This window comes from Dasypus novemcinctus, chromosome 24 (genome assembly GCF_030445035.2).
Source record: "Dasypus novemcinctus isolate mDasNov1 chromosome 24, mDasNov1.1.hap2, whole genome shotgun sequence".
Taxonomy (NCBI): Eukaryota; Metazoa; Chordata; class Mammalia; order Cingulata; family Dasypodidae; genus Dasypus; species Dasypus novemcinctus.
Genome location: NC_080696.1, coordinates 21,381,451 through 21,398,200, shown reverse-complemented (window position 1 = coordinate 21,398,200; position 16,750 = coordinate 21,381,451).

Sequence of the window (16,750 nt, the reverse complement as noted above, 5' to 3'; positions counted from 1 at the left end):
ATATAGTCCAGCCATGTGCCCAAGAAGAAGGCTAATGGGAGCCAGTCTCTGCTTCATACAGAATGCCATCAATGAATGATCCACTGCCCCATAGTAATAACATTTGATAGAGCGATCATGTCCCATCTGGGCTGGGTAAGTCAATGGACATCCAACCAAGATGGAGTTTTTGTAGGCAATTTGATCTCATGCCAAAATCCCACCCAGTGAACAGACTGGTTAAAAAACACTAGTTTCCAATATATTTTTCTTTTACTGCAATCATGCTAAGAGTTCCAGAGTATGAAACAAAAACACATCACCATTTCTCCACACTGGAAGTTCATATTCTAAGCAAATAGGCTTGACATATTAATTAAAAGATTTATGAAGAATGTAACATTCATTTGCATGTCTGTTGTCTTATGTGATACATATTTATACATATCTTTCTAATATGCATTAAAAGAATATAAGATAGTATGAAGGGAAGCAGATGTAGCTCAAGTGATGGGTCTTCCTCCTACCATACGTGAGCACCTGGGTTTGATCCCTGGGGCCTCCTGGTAAAATATAAAATAAAATAAAAAAGAGAAAGCACGTTTGCACGGTGTGCCAGTGCCCATGTGGTGAGCTGAGTGCCCAAGTGAGTGCCTGTGCATTGAGCCAGTGCCCATGTGACAAGCCAGTGAACCTGATAAATATGTAACTGTGTTCAGCAGTGAGTTTGGCATTGGGAAACAGAAGCAGGCAAGTCCAACCTGGTCTGCTCTTATGTGATGCACAAGTGTATGTGCAGTGTTTGAAGAAATTGGCATCACATTGGGACAGAAAGTGGAGGAGACTTTCCTGAAGAAATGATGTTTGGGACAGACCTGCAGTCTAGAATAGGCATAACCAAGGAAATCCAGTTCTATTGAATTTTTGAATTACTGACAGCTATAGCAGGCTCTTGGAAAGCACTGTGGCATGCTGCAGAAAAGGTTTTGTTTTGTCTGTAGGGAGCATATCTAGTGAAGAGTGAGATCAAAGGCAGGAATCTTCCAACCTATCTGAAAATGGTCACCAAGGAAGTTAGAAGTACCACTTGAATGTCAAGAGAAGCAGTTCCTGCAGGGAGGTGATCAAAAAGGCCTTTAGATCCTTCCCACCCAAAATAATAAAAAGAAGGTGTTTCCTTGGAAGAGATGCATAGCCACATTTCAGCCAACCTCCCCAAAAAGTCAGGGAAAGCCTTCCCTTCTGGAAGGAGCAGGTCCCAGGTGTGAAACTCTGAAAAGCCTCCAACCAGGACTGGCTTTGAAATCTGGAAGCTCAGAGAGGAAATCTGCATCTCTATGCCACGCGGAGCAGCATGGGACCTGGACATTTCCTGATGGGCATGAATACACATCCTCAGCCATGTGTCTTCCCCTTCAAAATGACTGTTTGCCCACCTGAGCCCAGCACAGCCCACGCATTCCCCACTCCCCTGCAGGAGGAAGGGCTATGGACAGCTGTGCTCCAAGTGAAGCCAGGAAGCTCCTTGGGGTGGCCCCAGGGAGTTTTGCATCACAAGGGGGGCATTATTTCCTTGACTAGGAAGGCTGTGTTTGTCTGAGACCCCAGGGAACTGATGAGGTGATAACATGGGGATGGGGGTACCTTGGACTCCGCTGCAAAGTGCCCTTTCTGGAGGAGACTGCTGGCCCCTGAGGCATGTGCTTGGCAAGAAAAACACAGACTGTGATGTAAGGAAACGGCGGAGGGTGAGGGCTGTCACCAGTGTGTCACCGTTTTCTCTCAAATGGCCTGCTGGGAGCACAAAGTCAGACAGCCATTCTTACACCAAAAGACTGGAGGAGTGTGAGCTCCTTGGGGCACCATGGTATCTCGACTGTCGGTCCAAAGTCTCCTTTCTTTGCACAGGGCTCAATTCCTTGGTCATTTGGCAGGGACAGGGTAGGCTTTAGCCTTTTCAAAACCAGTCTAGAAATTGTCAACAACAGAGAAGACACTAGAACAATTGCCCAGGTGACTTAAAACGAACTCATGAATACCACAAACAGGTTGCATCTTATGCATTAAAATAGGAAAGTGAGGATGTGAAGGTGTTGCCAAGAATGAATGTCAGAGAGACCCCAGCAGACCTGGGTCGGGAGCCACCCACGTAGAGCTAAGGAGACCAGCACTCACCTTGCCCTCCTCACATAGGAACTGGGTGGTGGAGAAGTCTATTTGAGCCTCCTGTTTTTGGGACTAAGAGCAAAATCTCCTATTAGCCTTGTTCCTTGATTGCAAGCCAAACTCAGCTCATCCTCTAAGACATGAGACATCTGTGCCACAACACGTTCTTCCAGGCAGGCACCACTAATATCCTCTGAGTTACACACTAAGCTTCTGGAAAGTGGGAACAGTCTTTTTTTTGCTTTTTAAACACTGGCTTGTACATCCTAGGAGCCCAATAACCAATGGTTAAAGAAATTGATGTAATCTTTTTTCTGAGACCTGAATTTCAGAAACCACAATAATAAGAAAAAGTAAAAATATTATCATATTCTGGAAGTATCCTTTCATTGATTCTTTAGTTATAGCTCCTGGTATTACAGCTCTGTCTTTCCTTAGTCCTATGCATTCAAGGAATTCTTTATATTATATAATTATTGATCAAAAGGGTTAAATCTTACTCCCCATTAGAATAGTCTCAACTTATCCAGGACAGTGAAAGCCATGTACTTTTGATTAAACACTCACAGTTCCTCACATAGGCTATATTTTTAGCAGGCACTCAATACACACTAGCCAGTTGATAATTATTATTTAGTCTCTTCTTATGTTAGGGTACAATGCATTTTAGGCAGGGTCCACTCTTCCTGAATATTGAGAAATATGTGCTGTCACCAGATAGGGCATCTAGGTTGGCCATGCCTCCTGACTGCTGGCTAAATTGATCCTCAAGCGTATGTGTGTCTAGCTTCCATAATGAATTTCAGTTTAAATAACCCATAAATAGTTTTCCCATGCCTCTAAATTAAAAAAAAAAAAGAAATTAGGTAAAAACATCTTCTGGCAAATTTTGGAAAGTTCTGGTGTCACTGGATATCAAGAGGCCTGAGTCTGGGGTGTCAGGATGAAAAGGGGTGAAGGTCTAGAGGGCCTTCAAAAATGGTCCATGGAAACAGATATTCAAACTGAAAAGAAAAGCCAAGATACAATTATTTGTTCCTCTTGCCATCCACAACCCCCTTTTCAGACCAGGCCCAGAGAGACCTGTCCAAAGGCACTCAACTAATTGTCAGTGTGAGGGCACTTCTCACAGTTGCCTCTCTGTAGGCTTTGTTTTTTGTCCTTTCCAGTCCAGCCCAGACACAAGGGGACAACTCTGGCCATGTGAACCACAGAGTTGCAGCTGATCTTTTGGGCACTGAGACCCCAATCTTGTGGGGAAAATCAGTAGGCTGTTCAGGAAGATGCAGGTGCTGTTGTCTTCTGGAAACACCCCCCACAGAGGCTGTCAGTCTAAGAAAGAAGGGGTGCTTTTGCATAGCAATGGCCTCAATGTAGAGATGAAATAGGAAGGTGAGGCATCTATCATTTTCTTCAAGGAAACAGAATACAGACTTTTCAGCAACCATCTTAAACATCACTAAATCCATGACATCAATTAAAACTTCTATAAAATTCCTTCAATTTACCTGAAACTGATGTTTCCAAATATTTGTGTTACTACTTATATCTAGCCATACAATTACTAAGTGCTTTGACTCTTCCTTGTTTCCAGATATTTTGATATTTGAGATTCAGTCATCAAGACCTCAAACACAAAGTTGCAAAAATACAACTTTGTTAGAATTTTGGAGACTTCCTGAAGGTCCCATGTGACCTCAAAGATTAAGGGAGACTTCTAGGTCACCTTTACTTCAATGCTGGTTTGTAAAAACACTTTCTGAATGTCCCTCATGCACTTACATGTTCACTGAAACAGAATTCTTCCAAATAGATCTTCAGGACTGATTTGTGTGTCTGAAAGATAATGGATATGAGAATGGGCTTTGAAAAATCCTGACAGAGCTACATGCTGAAGGAAATATTTTAATATTTGACAACTTGTGTCATTTGTTCTTTACTTTCCCAACCATAAAATTTCTTAGTATATTTTGTTGCATTTTGATTTTTCTGGAAATAATAACTACTTTGGAGCATAACAAGATAAGAGCTGATATAGCCACACTTCCTAGCAGAGCTGAGCATTCGTTGATTGTCTCTAATTAGCAGCTCTTCTGGGATCCTCTTTGGAATCTTGATCTGCTCCCTGAGAGGCAATGATTTTTCACAGAAATCCCCAGAGAGGAGGCAGGGAGAGAGAACCCCTCACTAGGAAAGCAAGCATTTCCAACATGTTTGAGAATGAATATACCTTGTAAGGTCAAAACTCTTAATAGTTGTAGTTTTGGCAACCACTGAAAAAGGAAAAATGTTAACAAGAATTCTGTAACTTTTTAAAAAGATTTTGAATTTACTGGTTTCAACAGGATATATGCTGTAACTTGAAAAAATAGTGCATAACATATTTTATCAATGTCAAGACAAGCTTTTTTTTTTTAAAACACTTTAGCATCTATAACATTGAGGTATTTTTGACAATGATGACATCCTAGCCAAAGTGTTGTAATTTAAATGCCAATGTTTTTTCTCTTAGTAGCACATAAAATTACTGCATGTTTTACAATGAATCATATCTTAAACTTGAAGAAATACAACTTGCATAAAAAGGCATGTTATTCATCCAGTCCACAGACCATGTTTAGTATCTTTATGGATTTTCAGGTTCTTGGGGAATAATTCTGCTATCCCCAAGGGATATTTTGCCAGACAGGATGGTACATTACCACTTTGGTATATCCTGTCATTTATATTAACCAAAAATATGTTTCTGTGCATAAAATGAAACAACATCAATAGTCCTGTTTTCAGTCTGGAGTGTGTGTATCTGGTAGATTTTTATTCAATGCCAATACAGAAGTCTCTGCAGTTCCAGATCTATTGCACTTGCACCAAACTTGATAGACCTTCTCCTTGTCTACAGCACAATGCTACTCATATTCACCTGCCAGTTTTCCCCAATTCTAAGAGAGTGCCTAAGTTGCTGTTTAGACAAATCAATGGTCAGTTCCTCTTATATAACACACTGTGTTTCTAGCACAATGTTCAAAAAAGTGTAACACCTATTAGGAAGCTATACTCAGTAATTTACTATTCACTTGATGTGAAGGATGCAAAGTTGAAGCATTTAGAGAAAAATGGAACATATACTATAACATCCCCTCTAGAAGGTATCAGGAGTTTCAGAAGAAAGGGCGGTAGGTAGGGAAGCAAAGGAAGGATATTTAAACTAAGGCAAACATAAGAGGACTTGAGTCAGATGTTGAAGCATGGAGTCCAACTCCTACAATACAATTAATTAATTAATTAAAAACACACTTCTGGCACCAATCCACCAATTAGATGTGACCCAAAATTTGAAACACTGGCTTATTGAATACCAACCATCTTCTAGGTCCCTTATGTTTACTATATCACATTCACAATGATTCAATGTTAATTCCATTGTACAGGTGAAGAAACTGAGGCTCAGAGGGTTTCTGTCCCTCTCTACTTTCCCACCTCACCACCATATTACAGAACTAATAAGTATACCTGACTCCAGGGCCCATGATCTTAATCATCCCACACACCATCCCTGAAGTACAGTTAGGAATCCAGTATGAAATAAGAAAGAGGGAGGCATTTCAATAGGGGAACAAAGGCACAGCGTCAGGACTGAGTTACCAGCTTAGGTCAGTTTTTATAGGGAAACTACTATAGAAGACTTGAAAGGATAATTCTCTTACTTTATCCCATAGGTCCTTAGGATTTTGAGTAGCAGGGAGTGCATTTCCTAAGAGCAAGGATATTCACTTATGTAACCACTTTACATGCAGTTATCAAATTCAAGAAATCTAACATTGCCATAAATCTTACAGTCTCAGTCTATATTCCAATTTTTTCATTTGTTCCAATAATATCCTTTGAGGCTTTTTCTCCTCCATTATTAGATACAGTCCAGGATCATGTATCATACTTCATAGTCATTCTCTACTTAGCTTATCATTTTTATTTTTTTAAATGATAATATGATGGTTAGGCTAATATGCTAACTTGGCCAGGGAGTGGTCCCCAGTTTTTTGGTGAAGCAAACACTGGGCTAATACAAGGGCATTTCATGGGCTTTAATCATTAGTTAGTTGATTGCATAGATGGCTGGTTACTTCTACAATCAACTAAGAAGACTGCCATTGGCAATGAGCAGCATCTCGTCCAATCTGTTGAAGGCCTCAAAAGGGGAAGTGATTTCAGCACTGAGGGAGAGAATTCCCATCTCTACTTCAGACAGCTAGCATCTCATGGGAATTCATCAAGAACCTTCATCAGAGCCCCTGGTTGCAGCCTACTCTATGGAATTTGAACTTGTGCATCCCCACGTTTGCATATGATACTTTTAATAAATCACATATTATTTACAGATATTTTCTGCCTGTTCTGTTTTCCTAGAAAATTCTAATACATATACATATATATATACACATACACACAATATAAACTTGAATGTGGTTAATCACATTCACAATGTTGCATTACGTTCACCACCATTGATTACCAAAAATTTCCCATTACCCAAAATAGAAATCCCACACCTATTATGCTTTAAATCCCCATTCCCCCTGCCCCCAGTAACCTTCAATGACATCAACATCTACATAGAAGCGTATCTGATTATTCTAGTGAATGAAAATCAGAACCCAGGGGTTCAGAGAACTTTGATACAATTCATTTATAAAACTCCAGTTACCCTGCCTTATGGTCATATGAATAAGGACTGAAGAAATAAGGCAAACAGTAAAACCATTTGATCAGTTGAAAAAGAAATATATGTACTTCTTTTTATTCTAGTATATTGTTACATTATTTTGTGCAATAAAATAATTTAAAAGTCAAAGTACATATTATTTTTCCAGATAACACAAGGTGAGGGCCCTAACTGACCATCTTGTCCAAACCAATGTCCAAACACAGGAGGACCCAAGCTCTTTTGATGTCAGACCCATATAATATTTATCAGAGCTGCATTGTTCAAGACACTTGAGGTTAAAGAAAAGCTGGTGACTCTTTCAAAAACTTATTTCATATTGCATCCTTGTAGGCATTGCATGGAAACACCTGGAAAGGATGAAAGGATGCAGAGAGGTGACCCATTTGCATAAGATAAACTTCAGCTAACAAAATACAGGTAATCAAACAGGAAAATGCAAAATGCTCATTAACTTCTGAGAGTCAATGAACCTGGCCATGAAGATTCAACCAACCAAGGAAACTTTACCTGCTTTCTCCCAGGTGGCCTTAAAAATGCCACAGAAGTCACTATCCTTCACACAGAGGATGCTAGAAAGGGAAGGCAACACTTCTCCCAACTGGAACTTCTACAAGCATCACATACACCAAGGGTGACCAAATGGAGTGGGGTCTCTACTGGGAATGGGGGGAGAGTGACTCCAGACCTGGATATGACACATGCCCTGAAAATATTCCTACATGGTCTAACAAATGCTCAGAACAAGGACACTGCGCTCATGCATTTGAGTGTGACTTGTACATGTGTGAATATGTGCAAGGGCATGTGTGAGTGTGTATATCTAAGGGTGTTTGTGAATGAGAGTGTGTGAGTGTGTTTAAGAGAGTGTGTGGAAGTGTGTGTGTATGAAAGATTGTCTTCCTAAATATCTATGGGGTATGTGTGAGTGTGTATACTAGTGTGTGCAAGCCTATAAGTTGAGTGTGAGCAGCTATCTGTGAACCAGTGCAAGTGAGTGGATTTGTATGAGTGTGCATTTTTGCATATGCCTCTGTACATGCGCATGTGTGTATATCTTTCTGTGTGATTAGATTGGTGTGAATGTAAGTGTGTGTATGTGTATGATTGTATGTGAAGTGCATACTTTTGTGTGTGTTTGTGGATTTGTTTGCAAGTCTGTGAATGTTCATATGAATGTGTACATGAGTGCACATGTTTGTATGGATATGTGCATGGGAGTACATGTGTATCTAAATGTGTGTGTGTCTGGATATGTGCATGTGTGCATGTGTATGTGAATGTATGAACTTGGATGTGCATGTGGGCACAGCTGCATGTGTACATATGCCAATGTGGATAGTTGTGCACGTGGGGAGAGGGGTGGGACTGTGCATAGTTGCATGTGTGGGTGTGTGCACAGCTTTGTGTGTTGCTTCCTCTCTGTGTGGACCTGTGTGCATGCATGAATGTTTGTGTGGATGTAGACACATGTGTGTGCGCATGTGTGTATGGCATGTGCGCAGTTGTATATGTGCATGTGCATATGGATGTGTGTGCACAGCTGCATGTGTGGGTGTGTACACAATTATGTCGTGCAGATGCATGCATGGATGTGTGCATGGTTGAGTATGGAAATGTGCATGCCCATGTACATGCAGATCCATGTGTGGTGGATGTGTACACAGCTGTGTGCGAGGTTACATATGCATGTGTGTGGGTGAGGACACGTGCATGCTTATGTATGTGTGCGTGCATTTATGCACATGTGGTTGTGGACACATGCGCATGTGAGTTTGTGCACAGTTGCCTGTGGGAATGTGCCCTCATGTGTGTGTGTGCATGTTCTCCAGGAGCTGCTCCAGCGGTGGCAAGAATGTGCAGGCTGCCCCTCCCTCCGTGGTGTGTGCTCCATTTATCACAGGCACATGGAAGACCCTTTTGTCCTCCTTTCTTTTCCATCTGAAAGAGACTCTTGAAGTGTAACAGGATTTATTTGGAGAATGCCCCCCTCTCTAGGTGAGCCCTGTTTGTCCTGGAGAGCAGCAATGAGAGCTCAAGAAGTACAGCCCTCAGCTCTAAAATAGCTGTGCACATTTCCCTCTGCCCACGAGTCACAATTCCGGCTCTGAGGTCTTTCAGCTAAACACCCTGTGACAGGCCACAAGCCAAGGGCCAACCGGCGTGGGCACAGCTGTCCCCCACTTTGGCGCATCCCCCACCAGGCCTGCGCGGGAATGTTTGCCGTCACCCAGGCTGTGGGCAGCAAATAGCTGCCCTAGCTCACCCAGGAGAAAGCCTTCCCACACGGTTTTGCCCAGATCAGTTACACCACTTTGAGTCTGTAGCCACTTTGTTCCAGAATCTGCGAGCCACATGTTGAGAGTTGCTTAAAAATATTTAATTGAATTCTGACTGCTTGATCTTGCTTCATCTGAAATTATAAAATTCTTAAAACTCATAAAAATCCTTCAATCTTGAAAAAAGAAAAAAGGGCCAGCTTGTTGCAGGGAAAGCTGAGGTCCTGAGGTAAGGAAACAAGTTATTAGGGGCCCTTGGGTCCCTCACAACTGTTTACAAGGTCAGTGACTCACCTACAGGGATGGGGGGGATGGGGCAGGGAATTTCCCAACTGCCTCAGGTCATAAAACCTTTAGCACCAGCGCTGTCTTCAACAGTGGAGTACAGGAGGGCAGCAGGCTGAGGGTCTTCTGGTGAGATGCTGTGCAAGGAGCACAAAGAATCAGGGTTTCTCTTTGTACAAAAGTCTTCGGGGAGCACTTGTCAGAGGAACACTCCTGGCCTTCCGCCTCTGGTCCCAACCCAGCTTGCCAAGAAGTGACAAGAGAAGGACTATGACCTTCATTCTTGGACCTGGCACGGCTGGTGGCCCCAAGACCAGCACCAGCCTCTTCTATACTTGGTAAGGTAAGTAGCTCCAGCTTCTGGTAGATGAATTTGATGTCTGAGCCAAATGTATTAGAAGGAAGCAGAGTTCCTGAGTGTTAAACTGAATGGTTCAAACTTTCTGATCTATGGCACTTGGAGGACAGAGAGGAGAAAGTTCTCCAGGTCAAGACTTTAAACCCAACTGGGGAGTAGCGGAGGCAACCAACTCCTCCTCCAGCTTTATACCCTTCGTCTGGAGGAGGACAGGGGCAGGGTGTTTAAAATACAATTCTGCAGGGCTCCCAGTCTCCATCCTTCTAAAGGAAGCTAGGCTAGTGATGGGTAAGCCTTGGTGCCTTCTCCTAGGCAAATGGGTTCACAGCCCACCTGGCACTGTATATGCCCTTGCCTAAGGTATGCAGATTCTCTGGGCTAAGTCCCCTGGGTCGTAAGATGGGGTAATGACATCATTTGCTTTATGGGGATTACAAGGAATAAAGGAGCAAGGTAATGGGGCCCCATCACTAGGACAGACTCAGAGTGATGCCAGTGGCACTGGCTCCCCCACTGAATCCCAGAAGGCCTGACATTTGTGTCACTTATTTTTTCCCTTTTTCTTACTAGGTACTGTTAAAATACAATGAATGTATTCATCCGCTCCAAAGACATTTACTTTACACCTACTGTGCGCAGTTTTATGCCAGATGCTGGAGTTGAAGTAACAAGTAATGCACACATATAACCTGAAGGAACAAAGAGTCAGAAGATCTTGCAGCATTGCATGCAGAGGCATAAGCATGTTCCATGAATGCCTGGGAAGGGGCACCTCATATCCCATTGAGATTTCTGTGCAGAAATCTATGTAGGTTGCATTTTACAGAAATGGCTGATTCTTACCTTTCTCATTCCACATGCTGCCACATCTCCATCTGAAGTGGGGGTATGTGTTTCCTCCATCTAAAACTAGGCACATCTCTGTGTCTGTCTTGACTGATAGAATGAAGCAAAGACAATGTTGCTTGACTTGCAAAGCTAGATAATAAACGGTGGTGCACTTCCACCTTGTACTTTCTTGGGACCTGCACCTTAGGAGCCCTGAGCCAGTTTTTAAAAGGTCTGCTTACCTTGAGGCCACCGTACTGGAGAGGTTACACAGGGAGGTCAAGTGGAGACAGACATGGCCCAGGGGCCCCTGCCATTCCAGCCCCAGCTGTGCAAGTCTTCCCAGTCCAAGTACCCAATATGCAGGTGAGAGCTCTGGATGATTCCAACTCCAGGCTTCCATCTGATGTTCCAGCCATCAAAGAACAGAAATAAGCCTTCTCCCATGCACCCTGTCTGAACTGACAGAAGCTGTCGGCTTAATATATATCATTTTGTAAGCTACTACATTTTAGGTGTGGCTTGTTACACAACCAGAGTAGCTGGAGAAGACAATGGCATAAGATATTTTCCAAAGGAAGCTTTGCAACCTGGATTCTGAACAGCTAGAGCCTGGTGATAGACTTTAGACGTTTGGTATTTTTTCCTAAAAGCAAATGTTATGGACCCTTAATTTCCTGGTTATGATATAGATCTTGGGAGGGAAAGGGAGAAAACATGAGCTTCAGTTATAGTGGTTCTAACTGTGTTCCACAGTACTGTGGGTCAATGGGATATTGGTAGTTGTTATGAAAAAGAATACATAGGAGAGGAAGAGCAATACCAAGTGTAGCAGAACTGATCGTGCCCACCCAAATACCCTCATTTGCTCAATGCATGCTGATAGTATCCTAAGCAGGACCCTGCAACTTGTGACCTGGAGACTTTCCTTTTCCACAGGTGGGAAGAACGAGGCAACTAATACCTCAGGACTACCCTTCAGTCAACGATAGATGAGAGAGGCATGATAATCATACCTTCCTCACCCTCAGAGGTGTTTTTTACAGTCTCCCAGAAGTCCCCAATGAGGCTGAGCCCCAATTATTCTCAGTGGTGACCTGCTCAACAGCGCACTTTCTATTGGCTTCCTTCCCTTCCCTGTCTCTCTTCCACACTCCCTCGCAGTCCCTCCTGGCCCTATTTCCCAAATAATACCTGCATGTGAAAGATCTCCTGGCCCCTCTTTGGAAATGGTGTTTATATGTGATGAATCTGGACTCAGATGGGATCTCTCTTCATAAGACTTTCATGCTAATGTGCTGGAGGTGCAGTTAGTGTTGGGATTTAAGATATATTTAGGGGATTTGAATCTCTGGACTGACAATGTGATAGCCAGGTCCTGAGCCTCAACAGACTCCAGCATCTACAATCTGATTTATTGGACTTACCACACTCAGCTAAGATGGAGTTGAAGAAGGACAACCACCACACCATGGAGCCTAGAGTGATTACAACTGAAAGTGGGAGGATGGCATCCAGCATCCATGTGGAATCTGAGCCTTCTCTTGACATAGAGGTGCAATGGACACAACCAATCCAATGTCCACATAGAAGAGGTGGCATTGGATTGGGAAAAGTGGACATGGTGGCTAATGGGTATGGGGAAAGGCAGGAAGAGATGAGAGGTGGAGGCGTCTTTGGGACATGGAGCTGCCCTGGATGGTGCTTCAGGGGCAATCACCGGACATTGTAAATCCTCACAGGGCCCACTGGATGGAATGGGGGAGAGTATGGGCCATGATGTGGACCATTGACCATGAGGTGCAGAGGTGCCCAAAGATGTACTTACCAAATACAATGGATGTGTCATGATGATGGGAATGAGTGTTGCTGGGGGGGGAGAGGTGGGGTGGGGGGGTGGGGTTGAATGGGACCTCATATATATTTTTTTAATGTAATATTACAAAGTCAATAAAAAAAATAAAAATAAAAAAAAAAAGAAAGATCTCCTATTGGTGTAACCCAGATCATGACACTATTTTTTGCAGTTTTTCTGCACAATTCTTCAGATATAGATAAACTAAAGCTCATTGAGAATCTCCAAGTTAGTTATTGAGAACTCAGCAATTTAGAAACATATCTGACCATGAAAATCTTTTTTTCTTTCTGAAATATCTCATAGTGCTCCTCTTCCTTTAAACCAGGTTTGAGAAATGTCATCTTAAAGTTATTTATTAAATAAAAATAGTTCATTAGTCAAACATCTTCTGCAAAGTGAATGATTTATTCAGTAGCAATTTCCCAACAATTAATGGTCATTGAAGCAGGGATAATTTTAAATCAGACTTGAGATAACACCTGGTCATCTGTGAGCTGCTGGCCCTCTACCAACTTAAATTTCTTTACCTATGCCAACATTAAACCTTATGAAAAAGAATGACGGTGGAGATCAAAAGTCTGTGAACTACCCAAATGTTCTAAACTAAAAGTGAAGAAGATTTTGGACCCAGGTCCTTGCTCTCAATTATAGGTGAAGTGGGTTCTCAGAATCCTCAGGATTGGGGAATAAAATATGGACTAGAGTGGGCTTACTGGTATTCTACTATAGAATTATTGTGATTCTAGCAATGGAAGAAATTATATCGTTGATGTGGAGACAGTGGCCACTGAAGGTCCTGAAGTCAGAGAGAGGGAAAAAGAGGTGTAATACGGGGGCATTTTCGGGACTTGGAATTGTCCTGAATGACATTTCAACGACAGATGCAGGCCATTATACATCCTGCCATAGCCTACAGAATTGAGTGGGAAAGAGTGTAAAATGCAATGTTAACTATAATCCATGTTGTGTAGCAATGCTCCAAAATGTGTTCATCAATTGCAATGAATAAACCACACTAATGAAAGAAGTTGTTAATATCGGGAAAATAGGAGGTGTGGGGAGTGGAGCATATGGGAATCTTTTATATTTTTTTATGTAACATTTTATGTAATCTAAGTTATCTTTTAAAAAATAAAACATATTTTAAAAAACCATTTTTTAAAAAAAGGGATTTTTGTGAGTGTGAACTGGCATAATACATTCACTTATATTGCTAAATAAAATTCCATTATATAAATAAATAAATAAGAAGTTGTGAGATGTTTGGAAAGCATTGATCTAAATCTCTAGCAGCAGTCCTCCCCAGGATGTGGGTATACCTTCACCCTTATTGTATGGCTCTCCACTCAATGATATAACCCACTCTGACAAAATGAGCACTCACACGCTCCCTAGAAACTTGCCCTGTGTCAGATGCCCCCCTTTAAGCATCTTAAACAGGTAACCTTCCATATCATATTTTCTAAAGAGTTTTCTCTACATTATAATTTCAACCACATACCTGAAAATCTCCTATATTCAAATGTTTCCCCTTCCTCTCCCCAATTTCTTGGGCCATCTGACCCATCCTCCCATCCCTAGCTCCCCTCAAGCCCACAGAGCCCTACCCAAAGGTATCCCTATGCCCCCATTTTATCCCTTCCCTGTACAAATACTTACCTCCAGCTTATCATAGATTTCACCCATGTAGGTGTCAGCTCACAACTTTCCACTACCCCCCAACTTCCTTTAAGTTTATCATCTGGTCTCTAGCTCTCTGAGACAGCTTGATTTACTTATTTCATATCAGAGAGGTCATGTAGTATTTGTCCCTCAATGCCTGGGTTGCTTCACTCAACATAAGGTTCTCAAGATTCTCCATGTTATCAGGTTCTATGGTCATAGCAGATGGCTCTGGAGTTCAGGGCCATGTCAGTTGGCCCTACTTTGGAATTTGTGTTCCTGAGTGTGATGGAGTTGAACTCAGATATGACCTTTCTACACATGCTTCTTCTGTTACTTTTACCAGACCTGTGGTTGGTGTTTGGGTTGATGTATACTCAGGAGACCTGAATCTCTGGACTGTCCATGTGACAGCCAGGCCCTGGGCCTCAGCAGATTGCAACTCCTACCCTCTGGTTTATTGGACTTACCCTGGCCAGCTAACAGGGAGGCAAAGAAAATCAGCCACCACACCAGGGAGCCAAGAGTGCCTACAACTGCAAGCAGGAGAATTGCATCCATCATCCACGTGGAATCTAAGCCCCCTCTTGATGTAGAGGGGGACTGGACTTAACCATGCCAGGGTCCACAGGATGGAGCAATTGAGTATAGATTAGAGTGGACTTACTGGTGTTCTGCTGGGGAACTATTGTAATTAGTAAGGGAAGAAATTGTAGCATCGATGTGGAGAAAGTAGCCACGGTAGCTGCTGATGGTAGGGAGAGGGAAGAAGAGATATGATGTGAGTGCTTTTTCAGGATTTGGAGTTGTCCTGGGTGGTGCTGCAGGGACAGATGCTGGACATTTTGTGTCCTGCCATGGCCCACTGGGTGGAATGGGGGAGAGAGTGGACGACAATGTAGACCACTGTCCATGTGGTGCAGCAGTGCTCCAAAATGTATTCACCAGGTTCAGTAATATACCACGATGATGGAAGAGGTTGTTGATGTGGGAGCTGTGGGATGGGGGGTGTGGTGGGGAGTATATGGGGACCTCATATTTTTTAATGTAACATGTAAGAGAAAATGAAGAAGAAGAAGAAGAAGAAGAAGAAAGAAGCTATTAGAATATCAGAGTATCAGTAGAATACTGACATTCTACTATAGAACTATTGTGACTATTAATGGAAGAAATTGCAGCATTGATATGGAGAAAGTGGCCACGATAGTTGCTGAAAACAGTGAAAGGGAAGAAGAGATGTGATGTGGGGGCATTTTTGGGACTTAAAGTTGTCCTAAATGATATTGCAGGGACAGATCCTGGGCATTATATATCCTGCCATAAGCCACTGAATGGACTGGGGGAGAGTTTAAACTACAACGTAAACTATTATCCATGTGGTGCAGCAGTGCTCCAAAATATATTCACCAAATGCAATGAATGTGCCACAATGATGAAAGAGGTTGTTGATGTGGGAGGAGCGGGGGGTGGGGGTGGGGAGAGTATATGGGAACCTTCTTATGTTTTTTAATGTAACGCTTTGTGTGATGTATTAACCGTAAAAAAAGATAACTAAAAAAGAAAAATAAATAAACAAACAAATAAAAATAGATCTCTAGCTGCAAAAGAAAGGCCCAGTGAACCAGAGAAACAGAAAAAGTTTCATAATTTAACCTGGCTCATGGTCAAATAAATCATCTTCTGAACATGAATTATACATCTAAAATGCAGGCACTCTCTGTAACCACTACTCCAGGGAAATAGAGGGTATGTGTGTGATTTTGCCTAAGTTGTTATCTTTTTCTTCTGACTCTTCTTTTGAAACAGTTCTTTTTCTTTCCTGTTGTTCATCATTCAATTCAGCAAAGACAAATGGGGTGTGTGAGGAAAGGCGCTGAAAAGTGGAGGAATTTTTAAAATATAATTTAGAAAATTAATGAGGCCAAAAGTTAGTTCTTTAAATAGATTAATAAAATCAATCAATGCCTAGCAATATAAAAAAATAAAATAAAAGAGAGAAAAAACAAAGCCATGCAAATGCAAAAGGGGCATAAGTTTAGACCGTGCAGATATTTAAAAGAGAAGATGGCTTTATACAAAACTTTTAGCAGTACCTTTGACAATTTAAACAAAATAGACAAATCCTTTAAAAGATGTAAAAATCTGATAAAAGAACAAATAGACTATTTGAATAGCCTTTATCTTTTAAAGAAATTGTATCCATTATTTAAAGCTTTCTATAGAAAACATCTCAGACCCATAGTTTTAGTAGTGAATTCTTCCAAATTTTAAGGATAACACTAATTTTACAGCAAATCATCCAGATAAAAGTATAGTTAAAACTACATGGGGGAAGCGGATGTGGCTCAAGTGATAGAGATTCTGCCTACCATATGGGGGGACCCGGATTTGATCCCTGGAGCCTCCTGGTGAAAAAGAAGAGAAAGCGTGCCTGTACAGCAAGCCAGTACCTACACAAGTGCCCATGTGGTGAGCCAGTGCCTGCACGGCCAGCCAGTCAAGTGCCTGCCTGGTGAGCCAGTGCCCGTGCAAGTGAGTCACACAGCAAGATGATGATGCAACAAAAGAGAGATGAAGGGGAGAGTCAAGGTGAAGCACAGCAGAAACCACAAACT